This window comes from Panthera pardus, unplaced genomic scaffold, assembly GCF_024362965.1.
Source record: "Panthera pardus isolate Hobbes unplaced genomic scaffold, ASM2436296v1 HiC_scaffold_3, whole genome shotgun sequence".
Classification (NCBI taxonomy): Eukaryota; Metazoa; Chordata; class Mammalia; order Carnivora; family Felidae; genus Panthera; species Panthera pardus.
This window is the reverse complement of record NW_026526876.1, coordinates 631,250-649,011: the sequence shown is the minus strand read 5'-3', so window position 1 is coordinate 649,011 and position 17,762 is coordinate 631,250. Positions and strand designations below refer to the sequence as shown.

At 52.7% G+C, this 17,762-nt stretch overlaps 1 long non-coding RNA gene across 1 annotated transcript; it reads left to right on the top strand.

The window, feature by feature from the left end:
- The first annotated feature begins 490 nt into the window (after window positions 1-490).
- Window positions 491-16,750, top strand: LOC109245755 (uncharacterized). Its single transcript, XR_002071059.2, has 2 exons — window positions 491-622; window positions 15,316-16,750. It is a non-coding gene; the product is annotated as an uncharacterized LOC109245755 (long non-coding RNA).
- Window positions 16,751-17,762: the final 1,012 nt, after the last annotated feature.

The window sequence follows — 17,762 nt, the reverse complement described above, 5'->3', positions numbered from 1 at the left end:
CTCACTGAAGGGGAAACTGAGGTCCAGAGGGGACAGGGGCTTGCTTGAGGTCATGACCGATGTTTCAGTGCAAGGGACCCTTGCTTCTCAACCTTCTCCCTAGAAAAGAGTGCAAACCATGCCACTTGGGGACCGCGTCAGGGGGCAGAGCCCCTCAGAAGCCCCAGTCACAGCATCGGAGGCTGGTGGTGATGGGGTTTCAGTGGGAAGGGCCAGCTGGAGTTGACAGAGCACTGGGCGAGGAGCCAGCAGGCTGGGCTTTAGCCCCTGCTCACCCAGACTTGCTGGAAGGATCCCTAAGGAACTTCTCCTTCCAGTTTAGGAGGCTGGAGGCCAGAGGGGTTAAGCAGGAAAAGGTGAGGTCAGCACAGCAGGTGTTAGATACGAGGTCAGATCACTCTGGGCCTCGTGGGTGGAGTTGGGGCCCCGAGGAGCCCATAAAGCGGGGGAGGGAGAGATCTGACTTCATTCCTTCACTTGCCTCTTAATTCCAGCTGTCGGTTCACTGTCCTTGCTTCCTGACCGGGGAGCCGAGCGCCTTAAACAAACCCAAACCTCTGAGAACACAGGGGGTGAGGCAGGGCAACCGGGCCTTGTGCACAGCGCTGCCAGGCGGATTCGGGTAAATCCTCTCTCCTTCCATTCCCCCCACCACCTTCTCTCCCAATGTTCCTTCCCAGACAGACCAAACATTCTCACGGAGAGGAAGGGTGCCCCCGCAGCCACTTGGAGGTGTGTGGGGTGGTGGGAAGAAACTGGCATCAGCTGTACTTGTCCAGGTACTGTTTGGGGACCCAGGGCGATTCCCTTCCCGCCTCTGAACCTCAGTTTCCTCAAGTGTAGAGTGTAAAAGAGCCACAGCCCAGCTGCCAGTCCACCTTCCTCCGGTTCGGCTCCCGGGTCCTGCCTGTGTAGGAATCTACTGAAAACACAAATTCAGTTCTGACCATCTTCCCGCTCAACGCCTCCGCACAGCGCTTTGCAACATACCCAGAGTGACACTTGGTTGGCCCCCATGGCTTCCTGGACCTAACACTTGGCCCCGCTCCCCTCTCCTGCTCCATTTCTCTCCCCTGCCAGCTTCCCTTTTGGAGTTTCAAAATATCTGCTCTTTCCTGGCCTTGGGGCCTTTGCACTGGCTGTCCCCTGCCTGAACTATGTTTGCAGGACACCCTCTCTGAGTCAACTTCCTCATCTGTCCCCTAAACCTGCCTCTCTGCCCTTGGCCCTCGGAGATACCTGCTTGCTTCCTGCCCGGTACTCAAGGCTTTGAGGATGGGAATGCTTGCCCCGTGCCTGGCTCCCCACCCAGGCCACAAGCCACAGTGGATCGGGCAGCAGATCACCTTGTGCCCGTCTCTGCCTCCTCAGCTCTGGCCTGGCTGGAAGCGGGACACTGGAAGTGTTCAGGGATTTAAAAAAAACAAAAAAACAAAACCCAGATTCTGGAGCGCCTCCTGTGTTTTCAGAAGGGCTGAGGGCTGAGCCAGGGTGTGGCACCAGGGCAGATCCGGAGTGGGCCCTGTCCAGGGAGGGGCCTGGGACTGAGAAAGCCTCTGTGGCCTTTTCTGAGCCACTTGCCCCTGAATGGGTGGACCGGGGTCCCAGGGGCCTTGCACCCAGCCAGACAGGTTCCCCAGCCAGTTTGGCAGGATTGCTGTGGCCAGTGTGGAGCTCTGCACCTGTGGCCTGGTTACCTGGTAAAAGGTTTTAGACTCTGGGCCCAGGGGATCTGGCCTCAGTCCCCCTGGCTCCCTGGCCTTCTCTGCATGAACCTCAACAACATCCACCCGGCGATTCCTACTTGTAGGTGCTCTGCTTGGGCTGGGGGCCAGCAACGAGTGGAGTGGCGAGGACGGGTCCCCAGCCTTTTGTGGAGTTTACAGGGCGGGAATATCAAGTTATACCCAGTGGCTGGGGTGTGGGAGGAGGGGAGCAAGGGGTCTCTTGCAAAAGCTCTACCTTAGTTTCCCCAACCCAAGATAAGATTCTGAGGGTAGTGGCTAATGTAGAGGTGATCCAGAAAACACCCATGGCTGCATGGCGAGGTGAGACGCAGAGGGGAAGGAGCCCAGATGGGTGGCATTGGTTGGCAGACCCCCAGGTGTGGGCACCTGGGGCTGCTCCCCCCGCCCCCTGTGCAGATCCCCCCAGGGTCAGCCCAGTCCCACTGCCAGCCAACCAAGGTACTGACCCACCAACTCCTGCCAGGCGTTGGCTGCTGCAAGGTTGGGGATGATAGGATTAATTCTGAGGTTCCCCTCTGGTGCAGTGTGTCACTGAGAAAGCACTTCCTGGGTGTAGCCTGGGATGGGTTCAATGACAGCGTCTGCTCCAACTTTTAAGGCCCTTTCTGAGGCCATCTAAGGAGTGGCAGGTTCTACAAATCATACCTCTTCCCCTCATCCCTCACCGTGACAACATGCGCAGCTGAAACTTTTAGGGGACGTCCAGTTGTCCCCAAGATTATTCAGAATAAAAGCTAGTCTCTATGGTCAAGACAGCCAGCAATGGTCCGAGCCTTAAGTGAGTTGGATCCCACTTGCATTCAGCCTCGTCCAGCCTGCCTGTCTCTGCCTGCGCTCGGTTCCAGCCAGGCTGCCTTCCAACAGTTCCTGGCACCTCAGTGGCCTTTTCCAGCCTCGAGGCCTTTGGTCATTCCTACTGCCTATAGCATCCACTTCGCCCTGTCGTTTCTGTTCTCACCTGGTCTTGCTCAGGCAGCAGTCGCCTGACCAACGCCCCTTTATACTGGGACACACGCCCTGTGGCCTCCTTGTCCCTGTATTTCAGATGGGGTTAGGTGTTCGCTTGTTGAGTGGCCCTGTCTGCATGCTATGGTACCCAGTCACTCAGGAATGTTTGCTGACGGAATGAACAAACACTCGACAGCGATCCAGAACCAGACTCCCAGGCCCGCAGGTGCCCCTAACTCAGAGCACAACCTGGTCACCGTCTGCTATGCACCATGTCTCTGGCCGTGAGGGGCCGCTCCCCAGATGTAATTATCAAGGGAGATCTGCTCTTCACATTCCCGGAGCCAGAAGCACAAGCAAGCTCTAGATCAATCCGGGCCATCACCTTCCGAATGAAGACAGCAGGACCTGAAGCCCAGACATAAGGACAGGTCAGAGGAGCCTGCCAGTGGTTGGTAGGTTCGCTGGTTGCCTTGGGCCTGGAAGTGAGACAGGCTGTAGAGAAGGCAGAGAGTCCTGGGTGGAGGAGGGAGACCCCAACTCAGACTCTTCCCCCTGGAACCTTGACCTGGTAAGGGAGGGCATATACATCAAGTTTCCTTAAACCACTGAAATCCACTCTGGAAAGTTAAGCCAAAACGAAACAAGCCAGGAATGTATTGGGAGACCATAGATTAGCTCACAGAAGCAAAAGAGTAAGTGAGGAACCAGAGGTTGGAAAGGGCTTGTCGGGCCAGGAGATTTAGGGAACAGAATTCATGGGCAGCCTTTGGGATGAATGTACTTTTGCTCCCATCCTTGAGTCATTTTGCTCACGACTCAAATTTCCTTAATATGTAGAGAGTTCCTATAAGTCAATAAGAGAAATAAAATTGCAATAGGAAAATGAGCGAGAATGTGAACTGACAGTCCACAGAACAGGGAACACAAACGACTCTTAAACGCATAGAAACGATGTTTAGTCTTCTTCAAAACAGAAGCCTGCTTTGGAGCCTGTGTCGCCCTCTCTCTCTGCTTCTCCTCCACTCACGCTCTGTCTCTCTCTCTCTCTCCCTCTGTCTCAAAAATAAACATTAGAGAGATTAAAAAACGAAAAAACAAAATAGAAGTGCAAATTGAAACCACGGTCCAATACCAGTGTTCATATATCAGATTGGTGTTAAAAAGAGAAAGAGGCAGGTTTCTACACTCGGGATGATCTCCTGGACAAACTATTAAGTGACAAGAGAAGGATTCAAGGACAGAGTATTGTGTACATGCACATGTCTGGCAAAGCCTGTTTCCTGTCTCTTAATTCCGGATCCACACCTTTGTCCTGTAGCAGCTCCTGTTTTTGTGCTCTGCCCAGGTCCTAGCAGGGCTGTTCCCACGCACCCCTGCCCTGGCCCGCCTGTGCTTTGGCTTTTACTGTCCATACCTGAGATTCTTTAGAGGGGGCTTTTACTGGAGCCATTTGTCCCTCCATGCAGAGAGCTGGAAGTGTCCCCCCAGGATGGCCCTTCGCTGGCGACTAGCAGGTTGGGGAGTGTGAAAGCCCAGCATCCCAGTTCAGCGTGGGGAATGCTGACATGGGAGGCTCAGTCTCCTGGGGAGTCTGCAGGAGCTGCCCTCGGTAGGTCTCTGCCAGGGCTCCCAGCCTTACCTTGTTTCTTCCCCCTTCTGTCTGCTTCCTCCGCTTCCCTTACGACTCTCTCCAGGGTGCTCCTCCTTCATACATCACTGCCACATAAATCAGGATCTGCTTCTGGGAACCGTGATCAAGTCACCTCCTCTCTCCTCCACCTGCTCTTTCTTCTTCCCTGCCTTCCGCCATGCACGGAGGGCTTATAATGTGCTAGCCATCTCCTTACAGTAGTGTCGTGAATAATATTAATAAAAATACTAAAAAATAATGTTAGCAAAATAGCCAACATGTACTGAGCGGTGTCCACGTACCAGGCCCCGAGTTGAGCACTATGTATGCATTACCCTGTCTAATCCCCACAACGATCCTTATGATGTAGGCATTATGATGGCCCCCATTTTACAGGTGGGGGAACTGAGGCTCCCAGAGCTAAGCAACGTGCCTCAGGTCCTGTGTAGGAAGTGCAATTGGCTTTGGACCCTTTGTGTTGAAGTTTGTCTCTACTGCCAAACTCATATCCACTATTAAATTGAACATCACATGATGTGGTGAGTACGAGAGTTCCGTGTGTAAGGCAAATCTGCAGTTTCAAAGCAGGCAAATAAGGAAAGATCATTCATTGTTGCAAAGGATTCCCTACTTTGTGATCTTTCCTTCAAAAACACACATCCCACGCTCAGGAGCAAATCCCGGATGAGAAATAGGATCCCAAGGTAGCCCCTGGTTTGCAGAGGTGGGAAGGGAGCCCCACCACTGGGAAAGGTGTCCCCGGTCCCACTCCCGCGAACTATTCTATTCGGCCTTCTGGTTTCCTGAGACTGTGGGCGGGAAACCGGGTGGGGGGCAGAGTAGAGAGGCTATTGGTACCTTTGCATACTTTACTAGAGAGACTCCTTGCATTTCAACCCTGCTTCTCCTTTCTGACCCATGTGCCACACGGAACCACGAGACTCCACCCTTGGTCCTGAGCCTCCATGTACTGATGCCAGGCAGGTGAGTCTGCCTAGGGAGGAAGGAGGGTTCCTGGAAGCCAATCCCCCACAGAGATGGCTAGAAACAACTTAACTATACAAGGAAGCACCTGGGAATGTGTAAGTATAGCCCACTCAGCCCAGAGACCCTACCTCCAGCTTGTCTCCCTGTAGTATGCACAGTTCTCAGATGTCTGTGGCCACTCTAACACCACCCTATTCCCCGGGGGAAGAGTGAAAGGGAAGACAGACCGTGGTCTTGGCACACTGTGGTTAGATATCTTTCTGATGCAAAGTTTTATGCGGCATATGCTCAGGCCACAGATGGCTGGTCATACAACAGACCAGCCAGAGGCCACCAACATTCTCGGAGGCCTCTTGCCTGAGAGCTCTGCCCAAGAGAACCTTCCACATTGGATGCATGGGCACTCTGTGCCCTTCTCTCCGCGGGGCTGGAAAAACCAAGGCCACTTCAGAGGAAGCTAAGGGCCCAGGGAGATACCGAGAAATCAAGAAATACGTAGTTGTGATTCAGCAGGGGGGCCCTAAAGGACATTAGCTCCTGAGGGGACAAGGGGATAGAGTTATCCTGTACCTGGCCCTCTTGTTCTCCTGGAGGCCCTGTCCTGTGGATCCTAGGAGGAATCTGGGTTTCTCTTGTCCTGAGCTTCCCTGTGATAAGGCACCTGAGCTCACTTGAGCAACTGCTTGCAACCAGATGGCCTGGAGCCTGCACAGGATCTGAACAGGTCTTCCCTGCACTTTCCTCTTATTTCACTGCCTTTCTAGATCCAGGGTCTTATATTCAACCCCAGAACCTGTAAGTCAATCAGGGGCTTTTGACTACGTTGACTGATAAAAACATCACCGGCTGGAAGCCACAAACAGTGTTCTCCACTGTTTCTCTGTCTAGAAAAGCAGCCGACACATAAGAGGCTTCTGATGAATGAAGGACAGTAATTGTTTGTTGAGCCCTTTACAGAAGCCACAGGCACACCCCTGTTGTGGGTTATCTCCTTCACTTCTGAGGATAGCCCCATTTTCCAGATGGATAAATAAAGCCTCAGAAAGGAGAATATACTTGTCCAGGGTCACAAGGGCGTGGTGAGACTGGGATTCGAACCCGTCTGCCAGCCTGAGTACTGCCTTGATAAAGATAGAAAGAGGAGGGGTCTGATTCTGGCTTCAGGAACCAAGCGGCAGAGAGGGCCAGAGCTCCGGCTACACCGGAATGTTCCCATGACCCTCTTCTCCCTTTCTGTTCTTTTCTTCTCCACAAGTCCCGCTGTCCCTGAGCAGACTCTTCCCTGGGAGCGCAGGGCAAGAAGCAGAAGAAGGAGTGGGGTGCCCAGAGGACCCCAGACCCATACCCCTCGTGGAGAGCAGCTCCCTGCAGGTTGAGTGCCTCTACTGGTCAAGAAGGGACATGGGTATCTGGGGAAGGATCTGAGGGAGGAAGAAAGGAGCCATTCCTCTTCAAAGGGGTGTCAGCCCTCCAATCCCAAGGAACCCTCAGTGTTTTAGTCTGCAGAGTCTAGTCCCAAAACTGCAGGAGCCCAGCGCCCTGAGAGGACCCGCTGTTCATCCCTTGCTTCTGGGCAGATCCCCTGGGCAGTCATCTCTTAGAGCCATTGAATCCCTGAGCATTGAGTATAAATATAAAAACCAGAGTAACCTGTGTTCTTTCTCTTGGTTCTCGGTTCTAAAGACATAGAAAAACACAACAGAAAGATAAAATAACCCACCACTTAGAAATAACCAATTCCCCCAACATTTTATGATGGTAAATTCCAAACATACGGAGCAGTTGTAAGAATCACTCAAAGACCTCCCACACACTCACTACCTAGATTCTGCAGTTCACATTTCCTTGTTTGTGTGCTCACAGCTCCATCACCCAGCCTCTATATATCCATCCATTTATCGTATATTTTTTAAGTGTATTTATTCATTTTGAGGGGGCGGGGAAAGGGCAGAGAGAGAAAGGGAGAGAGAGAAACTCCCAAGCAGGCTCCACACTGTCATCACAGAGCCTAATGTGGGGCTCGAACCCACAAACCCCGAGATCATGACCCGAGCCGAAGTTGGATGCTTAAATCAACCAACCAACTGAACCATCCAGGCGTCCCCATTTATCTTATTTTTGATGTGTTTCCTACTAAGGTGAAGACAACAGTGTCCTCTCCCGAAACGCTTCAGCATGAATATTATTAGACTGAAATTGTTAAAAAGAAAACCAAAAACTTTTCATTATGGAAATTTTCAAAAGTTGAGAGAATAGTGTGATTATACCAGAACATCCATCATCCAGCTTCAGCAATTGTCAACATTCTTACTGCCTTGTTTTATCTATCCCATCTTTTTTTTAATGAAAAATCACTGATTTTCTAATAGTAAGTTTTACCTTACATTATAAAAGTAATACATGCTTGTAGCCACCATAATAGTAATTGATTCAGGCATTTGTTGGATGTTCCATCTGTGGGTAAAAACTTGGTGGGGAGCGGCACCTGGGTGACTCAGTCGGTTGAGTGTGTGACTCGATTTCAGCTCAGGTCATGATCTTATAGTTCGTGGGATCAAGCCCCCCAACTTGGGATTCTTTCTCTCCTCTCTCTCTGCCCCTCCCCCGCTCTCGTGCACCCTCCCCCCTCCCCCCCCCCAAATAAATAAGCAAACATTAAAAAAATTATTACAAAAAAAGCTTGGTGGGGAACAGGATATTCACACAGAAATATCACTCAGAAATTACATATTACTTGGGGTGCCTGGATGGCTCAGTCGGTTAAGCGTCTGACCTCGGCCCAGGTCACGATCTCACGGTCCGTGAGTTCGAGCCCCCGCGTCGGGCTCTGTGCTGACAGCTCCGAGCCTGGAATCTGCTTTGGATTCTGTCTCTCCCTCTCTCTCTGCCCCTCCCCAACTCACACTCCATCTCTCTCTCTCTCTCTCTCTCTCTCTCTCTCAAAAATAAAAGTAAAACATTAAAAAAAATTTTTTTAAATATCACTCCCTGGTAAATCTGTCCATAATTTCTTTAGCTGTTCTCCTTTGCTGGAGTTTGTGTATTTTTCTGCTTTCTCACCAGTGTAAGTAATGCTGCACTGAACAACCTTAAGTTTTAATTTATCTGAGTAATCTCTACACCCACCGTGGGCCTGGAACTCAAGGCCCAGAAATCAGGAGTCACATGCTCTTTCGATGGAGCCAGCCAGGTACCCTTGAACAGCTTTGTATGTTCACCTCTGCTGTGCCTCCGATCGGTCTCTTCAGGAAGATTCTAAGGAGGGGGAGCAGAGAGGAGAACGGCTAGCTTTTAAAGGCACTTGGTAGGTCCTGCCAAGTGGCCTTCCCGCATTCCAGAAAGGTTGTACCAACGGGCACGCCCACCGGCAGCGGAGCACCTGCTCCACAGCTCGCTGGCAAGCTGGGGATTAGTATAAATCATTAAAACATTTACCAATTGAAGACATCCCCAATGCATATTACTGTTTTCTTTGATTATGAATATGCCTGGTTCTGTGGTTTTCCTTCTGTGTATTGTCTGTTTGCCTCCTTGGCCCTTTCTCTGCCTGTCGTGGAGTTTTTTCTTATCCATTCTGGGTGGTTGTGGGGATTGACATGAGTTAATGCTTGTGAAGAACCAGAACAGCACGGAGAAAGCATCCCGCCCCACTGGCTAGGGTGCCACCCCACTGCCTGGGTCAAATTCTGATTCTGCTGCCCGCTGGCTGGGCCGCCTACCCTTAGCGTGCCTCAGTTTCCCCCTCCGTGTTAGGGGTTCTTATGAGGATGGCGGGAGATGCTGCGTGCAAAGTGCTCAGAATTATTTCCCTCCCTTACCGAGCCCTCGCCAAATGCCACCATTATTTGTACATTAAGGAAATCAGCCTTTTGTTCTATCTGTTGCCAATCACTTCCTTTTCAAATCTGAGAGCTTTTTGATGTCACTGGGCAGGCTCCCGCGAGGGAAGGGGGGGGTGAGGAGCTGAGGAGTTTAGTGTTCACTGAGCAATGTCTTGGAAGGAATGTCTACTACTTGAAAACATTCTCAGAGCCATGAAGATAGGCTGGCTGGCCCCGAACCAAAACCCAAATCAGTCCCAAGGAAGATTTCGCAACTTCCTTTGAGAGATGCCTCCCGGTATCCCAGGCTTGGGCCGGAGAGTCCTGCTCAATGGCTAACCCAATTTTTTCCTGCTCCCCCGGCTTCTCTCCACCCTCCTTGGGTGGAGACAGCAGGGACTTTAACCCCAAAGAGCGCTCTCCCAGGGTTTGGCAGGTGGGACTCACCTCAGAGCCAGGTGAGGCCCGAAGAGGGCGAGACCAGGCCCTCTCTGTTTCAGCCCACGCCCTGTTTCCATTCCCTTCCCGTGACTCAATAGGGGAGGGGCCTTGGGGCCACTCACCCTGTCTTCTCAACCTGCCCCTCATTCCTGGATTCCTGGAGGGTCTCTCTGGTCTGCCTGGAGGAACAGGGGCAGCCGGAGCCAGAAGCGGGCACCTCAGTTGGGGTGGCTTGAAGAGGCCACACCCACTCTGACTGCCCCGCTCGAGTCATTCACCTCCTGGCCTCTGGAACGTGGCCGGGAACTTGAAGTTGTATCTTGGCCCTACCTCTGTCCCCCATCACCTGACCTCCTGGGTGACCCTCCTGTTGGCACGAAGACAATTGTTCCCACTGCCCCGCATGAACCTCTGCGCCCCCCGCTTGAAAATCAGCCAGCTGGGCAATGTCTTAGAAGCTCTTCCCATGTGTGAAAACCATGCTGTCATGGGAAAAAAGCATTTCTTACCCTGCAGTTGTGCGAGGAGCTGGGGGTCCCCATGCCAGGTCCCCCAGCCCCCAAGAGGTGACACCGACAGAATGCCATCAGCTTCAGTACTGAGCCCAGTGAAACTGCAGGCCTGAGGCCTTCTGGATCTCAGCACCGAGGCCTCTGGCCTGGCTTGGCCCCGGCGGACGGGACTGACTCCTGGCTGAGCCAGAAGAATAGCACCCTCAGCGGGGAGGGACCCAGTCCTGCTGGGACTTGGGCCCCAAGGGGAGGGGGTTGCTGCACGGCAACAGCCCCCAGGGATGGACCGAGGAAAACGCCTGGCGCTTCGACAGTTTGGAGGAGTCGGAAAGCATGGGAAGGGGTCAGGCACCCGGGAGACACAAGAGCTTCCAGGCACCCAGGGATGCTATTGGATTCTGCAAAAACGGGGAACAGAAGTTCTCCAGCAGCAGACTTGAGAAAGTGGGATGCCATGGGCTGCTACACAGCAAAGAAAAGGAACAGACTCCTCTTACATGCAGCTGAGTGGACTAATCTCACAGAGTGGGACTAGAGAATCCAGACACGGGAAGAGCACCAACTGCACGGTCCCATGCAAGTTCAAGAACAGGCAAAGCTAATCAGTGGCGATGGGATCGGAGCAGTGGTGTCCCCGGGAGTCTTCCCGGGTCGACTGGGATGGGCTCTATCTCTACCCAGAATGAGGCTAATGGGCTATACAACTAAGTGGGTGCGCTTTGCTGTGAGTTATACAAGAAGAGAAAGGAAGAATGTGGAAGCCGTTAGAGCCCAGCGCTCTTGATCCTTGAGCATCCCTCGTTCAGCCCTCCTGTAGCCCCGGTGAGATTGGAGCTAGAGCGATCGAGGCCAATAAAACAGATTGCTGGCTCCAGCCCAGAGTTTCTGAGTCAGCCGGACTGGGGTGGGGCCCCGGGATTTGCATTCCGGACACCTTGTCCATCCACAGGCTCCTGAGAACTGCTGGTCTGTGTGTGAGAATAGGAGCTGTTGCAGCAGGTGCCCCGGGATCCCCCCAAGTCGGGAAGGATGCAGGCAAATTCAGGGGGAGGTGCCCTTGGGGGATAAATAACCTCTGAAAATGCTAAACAAGCAGGAGGTGGGGGTTCCAGGAGGGGAAATCAGTGGGAGCAAAGCAAAGAGGAAGGCAGCATTCCAGTTCCCAGGGGTGCAGGCTGGGTGAGGGGACATGTAGCTTCTGCTTGGTTTGGTTTTTGTTTTTTGTTTGTTTGTTGTTTCGAGTGACAGCTTGAAAACAGGAGGAAGGGCACGACTCCTCTAGAACGCCCTCCCTCCCCCAACGCCGCTGCTACTGTGGGATTATGTTCCAAAGTCAGGGGATGAAATAAGTCATTCACCTGTGACAACCCCATAAGTGCCCCGTGGAGGGCGGAGTGGAGCCCGGCTCAATAACAGCAGATGTCATGTCACTGTTGGGCACCAGGTGACATCAGCCGTGTGCACTGAGTGGTTATGCTGGCTGACACACTGGGTGAAGACGACCCAGCGCTGTCCTGTAACCTGTGGGGGGGTGGGGAGGCTGGTGGGAGCAGAGGGAGGATGGGACTAAGCGGGGAGGGCCTGCCCCTGTTGGTATATGGAGCATCTGCCCTTGACCACCTTCTCCACAGGCCTCGTGACCTTGCTTTCGGCACTTCCCCGACGCTGCTATCTTTCCAATTTCGTCTTATAGCTATCATGCTGGGTACCATGTCAACCCTGCTATCCAGTAATTTCATTTCTAGGTGTGTGTGTGTGTGTGTGTGAGTGAATTAAAAAAACAGAAAAGAAAGAATGAAAAAGAAGGAAAGAATTCAAAGCGGGGACTTGAATAGGTATCTCTATACCCAAGTTTGTAACAGCATTATTCACAATAGCCAAAGATAGAAACAGTCCAAGTGTCATGGATGCCAGAATGGATAGACAAAATGTGGTCTATCCATGCAATGGAATATATCCAGCTTCAAGAAGAAAGGAAATTCGGGGCACCTGTCTGCCTCAGTCTGTGGAGCATGTAACTCTTGATCTCAGGTTTGTGGGCTTGAGCCCCACATGGGGTATAGAGATTATTTAAAAATAAAATCTTGAAGGGGCACCCGGGTGGCTCAGTCGGTTAGTCATCCGACTTTGACCCAGGTCATGATCCCGCACTTTGTGGATTCAAGCCCCGTGTCGGGCTCTGTGCTGACAGCTCGGAGCCTGGAGCCTGCTCTGGGTTGTGTCTCCCTCTCTCTCAGCCCCTCCCCTGCTTGCACTCTGTCTCTCTGTCTCCCAAAAATAAATAAATATTAACAAAAACCTTACAAATAAATAAATAAAATCTTTAAAAAATAGAAGAGAGGAAATTCTGGCACCTGCTACAACACGGATAAACCTTGAGGACGTTATGCCAAGAGAAATAAGCCAGACAAAGAAGAACAGATGCGGTATGATTCCACCTACATGAGGTACCCAGGGTGGTCACACTCACAGAGACAGGAAGTAGGGGCTGAAGCTGGGGGGGGGGGGGAGCGGGAGGGGGAGTCAGTGTTGAAGAGATACAGAGTTTCAGTTTGGGAAGATGAAAAAGTTCTGGAGATAGATGATGGAGATGGTCGCTCAGGAATGGTCAATTGTATGTGATGTACGGTTTACCAATGGAAAAGTCGTTGTGTGCCCAAAAGGGGTTCCTCCCTCTGCCTCGTTTCCCTCACCCCACCCGGCCCCAACTAAGCTTCTGTGCTGAGGGCCGGCGCTGACGGGCTGCTTACATCTTTTCCAGAGGCACTATTTTTCTGACAGACTTCTAGTGTGGACAAAAAGAACGGAGCCCGGCACTTAGGCTATAGATTTGGTCGCAGGTACCAATGGTGAAATCCAGTTCTCCCACATACAGTGTGGAGGCAGGCTGTGCAGGGCTGGCGTGGTGACCCTTCTTGGTGTGGTCCTTCAGGAACCCAGGCTCCTCTCTGGTCATCCCAGGGGTGTTTCTCTTGCCTGTGGCTCAAGATGGTTGACCACCGTGTCCACGTCCCTAGCTACAGGGGGAAGAAAGGAGAGGAGACACGTTTCCTTCCTTTAAAAGACACCGCACTGGGGGGCACCTGGAAGGGGGGGCTCAGTCGTTTCAGCGTCTGACTTGGGCTCAGGACATCATCTCGAGGTTTGCGAGTTCGAGCCCCGCATCAGGCTCTCTGCTATCAGTGAGGAGCCTGCTTTGGATCTCCTGTCTCCCTCTTTCTCGACCCCTCCCCCACTTACACACACACACACACACACACACTCTCTCTCTCTCTCTCTCTCTCTTTCTCTCTCTCTCTGTGTCTCAAAAATAAATAAATGTTACAAAAAAAAAAAAAAAAAAAAAAGAAAAGAAAAGACACTGCCACTGGGTGTCTGTACCGGAAATTGCTGCTGGGTGGATGGGCCGTCCCCTGTGTCCCCTGCAGGATGTCAGCTGCACGCCCCCTGCTCTGGCAGTCCTGGAGGTGTGCTGCTCCAGTCGTCCCTCCAGAGACAAGCTTCCACAGGAAGCGCCGGCCAGCCCCCAGCCGTGGCACCTGTAGGAAGCTCCTTCCTGGCTGGCCTGGATCTGGAGTGCCCAGCAGGCTGGTCACGGCTCCCCCCGATCCCCCCTGCCCCCGCCTGCTTCGTGGGCTGGAGCCTCTCCCTTCCCGCTCACATCCCCCCCGACACATCCCTTGCGTTTCCAACTCCAATGCCGGCTTCTCCGAGGACCCGAACGGACACCTTTGCTCCAGGCCACATCCGCAGCACGTAGAAGGGTGCCTCGCACTTAAGGAGGCACTCAGTGAAATCTCCCAGGTGAACAAGAAAATACAGCGGGGATTCAGTAAATGCGTGTTGACCTGAGCAGACTTCAAAGCAGCTGGGAGCCAGTCATCTGCCCGGTTCACCTGAGAGTGTGGGGTTCCCCTGTCACATTCGCCGGAGCCCTTTGCCAATGAAAACAGGAATGGAAAGTTAGAACCAGACCCACTCCAGCCGCAGGGCCCCCTTCCTGCCACCTGCAGGGTGGGGTCTTCCTGAGCCCCATGGAGGGCACAGAGGGAAACATCCGCTCCTGGCCACGCAGGCCTTCCTGGAATGGACATCCCGCGAGTCCCAGGCCTGGGGGCCAGGAATGACAAGGAGGCTGCTAGGGCTGGCGTCCCAGGATGTGCGCCCAGGGCAGACCGTGTCCCCCTGGAAGCCTGCTGGGCTGGAGTGTTGGCAGTGACGCGTTTTTCCCCTACTGCAGCTCCGTCCGTGGAGATGTTTTCAAAGCCCTGCGTGTCCCCCACTCTCCCTGCTGCTGGCCAGGAGGCAAGGACAGCAGCCTCCTAATGACCTGTTTGTTTATCAAAGAACCACAGAGTCCGCTGTAGGAGCTTGCATTGCATCCTTCTCTGGACTCCTGGTCTGTGGGGGCTGTGAGGGCACGTGTGGCCAGCTTGGTCCGTAGGCCATGCACTGCATGAGGCTCAATAACGTGCGGGGGACGGGCCAGTGAGGAGCTGCAAATGGTTCGGGCCACAGGGATTGACATGAGGGAGTGTGTTCCGAGAAGGCAAGAAGGAGGCACGAGCAGGAGCAGACCTGGGGTAGCCGCAGATGATTCTAGGACATTCCAGAATGATCTGGATGATTCCAGAATCGTCTGGAAGACTGGATGATTCCCTCCTGGTAGAAATAATGACATTGTATGCTGACCCTGGGGCTGAGCTGGGAGCGAGCCCCACTTGGCAATGGATGGTGATAAGCGGCTGTGTTGACTGTACTTAAGAAAGGTGTTGCTGTCAGATCAGAGTCGTATGATCGGGCTACATTCCCGAGGCTCCAGAAAGGAGGAAAGTGAGAGGTGGACCTCAAGGCATGTCAGGGAAGTGGATGGGAACAGTGGAGGTGGGGGGTTCTAAATGGGGTCGTGAGCAAGGCAAAGGGGTCCTGAGAGTTTGCTCTTGTGGGGGCAGTGGTAGACGGATGGCCGCCTGGTTTTAAAAGGACAAGAGAGGGGCACCTGGATGGCTCAGTCAGTCAAACGTCTTGACTTCGGCTCAGGTCATGATCTCACAATCCACGCATTCGGGCCCTGCCATCAGGCTCTGTGCTGACGGCTCAGAGCCTGGAGCCTGCTTCTGATTCCGTGTCTCCCTCTCCCTCTCTGACCCTTCCCACCTCGTGCTCTGTCTCTCTCTCTCTCAAACATAAATGAAAACATAAAAAAATTTTTTTTTTTTGAAAAGGACCAGAGAGGCTGGGACAGACAGACAATCAAATCTAGAGAGAACGGCAGGTCAGTCTGAAGAGGGAGGCCAAGGATTGGAGTTGAAGAGGGGGAATTCAACATAGAAACCAGAAGTGACAAAGGAAAAGAATGACAACTCTGACCACATAGACACGAAAACCTTCCAAAGACAGACACCAAACCGGATAAACACACGAACCCCCCTCAACAAGGCTGAAACTGAAATGATGAGCTGAGGAAATATTTGTAACCTATCGACCATGACAAAGGGTTCAATCCATTGTGTAAAAAGACCTTACAGATCAGTAAGAAAAAAGCAAACAAATAGCAATTTGGAAAAGGACAAAAAGGCCATGCACAGAAGAAGTGCCCACAGGCATCCAGCATAACGCCGAACACGGAATCCTGTCGAAGAGGCAGGAAGCAAAATGACAAGATGCCACTCTGCCCAACAGGCTGGCACAGATTTAAAAGTGAATACCCAGTATTGCCGAGGATGTGGGGAAAGAGCCCTATGGGTCAGAGTATGACTCCGTGCAGTGTCTTGGGGCGGGAGGGGGGCAACTTGGCAACGTCTATCAAGTTCTAGAATTGTCACATGTGCCTCTCCTTTGATCTAAGAATCTGTATCGTCTGCAATACCAGGAAGTACCCAGGTGTCACCTGTCCCCACTCTGATCCTATGCCAGAAGGTGGAATGCTCCAATTGTCTTAAAAAGATCTGGGCCCCAGACCTAGTGTGGTTTTCTCAGTGATGTAAAAGGGTCACCTCCTTGCAGTTGACTTTGTGAGCAGGACCATGTGGCCCTGTTGAGGGAGACGCTGGGAAGAGAGAACCCTGTTGTTTCACTTAGGACCAAACCTTGAAGACCTGTGGTGACATCTCTATTCATTAGGAACTGTGTCCAACTGCAAGTTGAAGAGACCTGGAAAATAGTGGCTTAAATAAAAATAGGTTTATTTTCGCAGGCCACAGAAGTCAGGGAGTCCCAGGACAGTTCTAGCCCATTCTCATGAACCTACAATCCTTCTGTCTTTCTGCTCTGTTATATTCAGTTTGACTCCATCCTCAAGGTCACAAAATGGTCACTGGAGTGCCAGCCATCATGTATACACTCCAGGCAGGAAGAAGAAGGAAGAAAACAAAAAGGGCACCCGCTGTTTTCTTTTTGGAGCTTTCCTGGAAAACCTGCCCGGCAGCCTCTGCTTCTATCTCATCAGCCATCTTTATTGGCTTGGGAAGTGGGAAATAGAAGTCTTTTGGCTGCTCACCTGGTCACTTTGAGCAGGCTCTTGTTCCACATCCAATCCCAGTTTTCTTTTACCTTGTTTGGGGTATTGAGGGACAAGGAGCTCTCTGATGCTTGCAACTGCTAAAAGAAGTCAGCTTGATTTCTGAAACAAAATGCTTTAAAACAGGGGCTTTGCGAATGTGTCTGGCTCTCCTCCTTCATCAGAGACATGCAGTGCACCCTTGGGAAGAGGGCACAGGCCTTTCCCGAGGAACATTAGAGCCTGCTCACGGCAGGTGCTTGCTGAGATAAGGAAAGGTTATATTACATGCTAATGTCGGGTGGAATCATGCTCTGTGGGGTGGGGAGGAGATTTATGTATGAATTTTAGGCTGGTTCTGGAAGCGGAGCCCTGAGACAAATAATTGTGTATTTTTACGGAGGAGGGTTAGCTCCCAGGCACCCCGGCTACGCCTGTAGGGAGAATTGGCTCCAGGGGCCCCAGGGTGTCCTCTGAAGGGTGCACAAGTGAGTGGCTGCAGGAAAGCTGGGGGGTGGGGACGGGGGTCAAGCAGCTACATCATGTACCTTATTTACCGTCACAACCCCCTGAGAGGTCAGATGGGGAAACTGAGGCTCGAGGAAGGAAAGTGACCTGTTCCGAGGGTCAGAGCTGGGACTCTAACCCAGACCCGAGTGTCACCAAAGACCCGGGTCACCGTCAAAACTTATAGTCCTCCCTTGCTTATCCAATAAATCGACAGGTATTTGCTGAATGCGTCCTGCACACAAAGCTTGGGCCTCAGCCCTCCGGATGGGAGGCTGCCTGTTACGGGCGCTCCTGGGTCACCAACTGCCGGCTGAGCCTCAGACTCTCCTGGCCAAGTTTCTTTGTGATGTCCCCAGGAGACAGGCAGTCTCCGATGTCATCCGAGCGGCTGGGTACGTCATCTCGGAGCCTCCTGAGGAGCGGGCCCCAGGAGGGTGGACGGTGGGGCCCTCCCAAGGGAGGTCCAGGCCAAGATGGGCTCAAGAGGTCTGTGGTTTGACCCCGGCGTTAACCAGGCTGGGACCAGCTTGTCCTTGGAGGGAAGTAGGTGACACCGACACGGCCTGCAGTTCAAGAGGGTGTCTCTGGGAGCTGTGGGTTCTCACACCAAGATGGGACCTCCAGGGGCAGCTGGCTTGCACACAGTCACCCGGGACTCGGAGC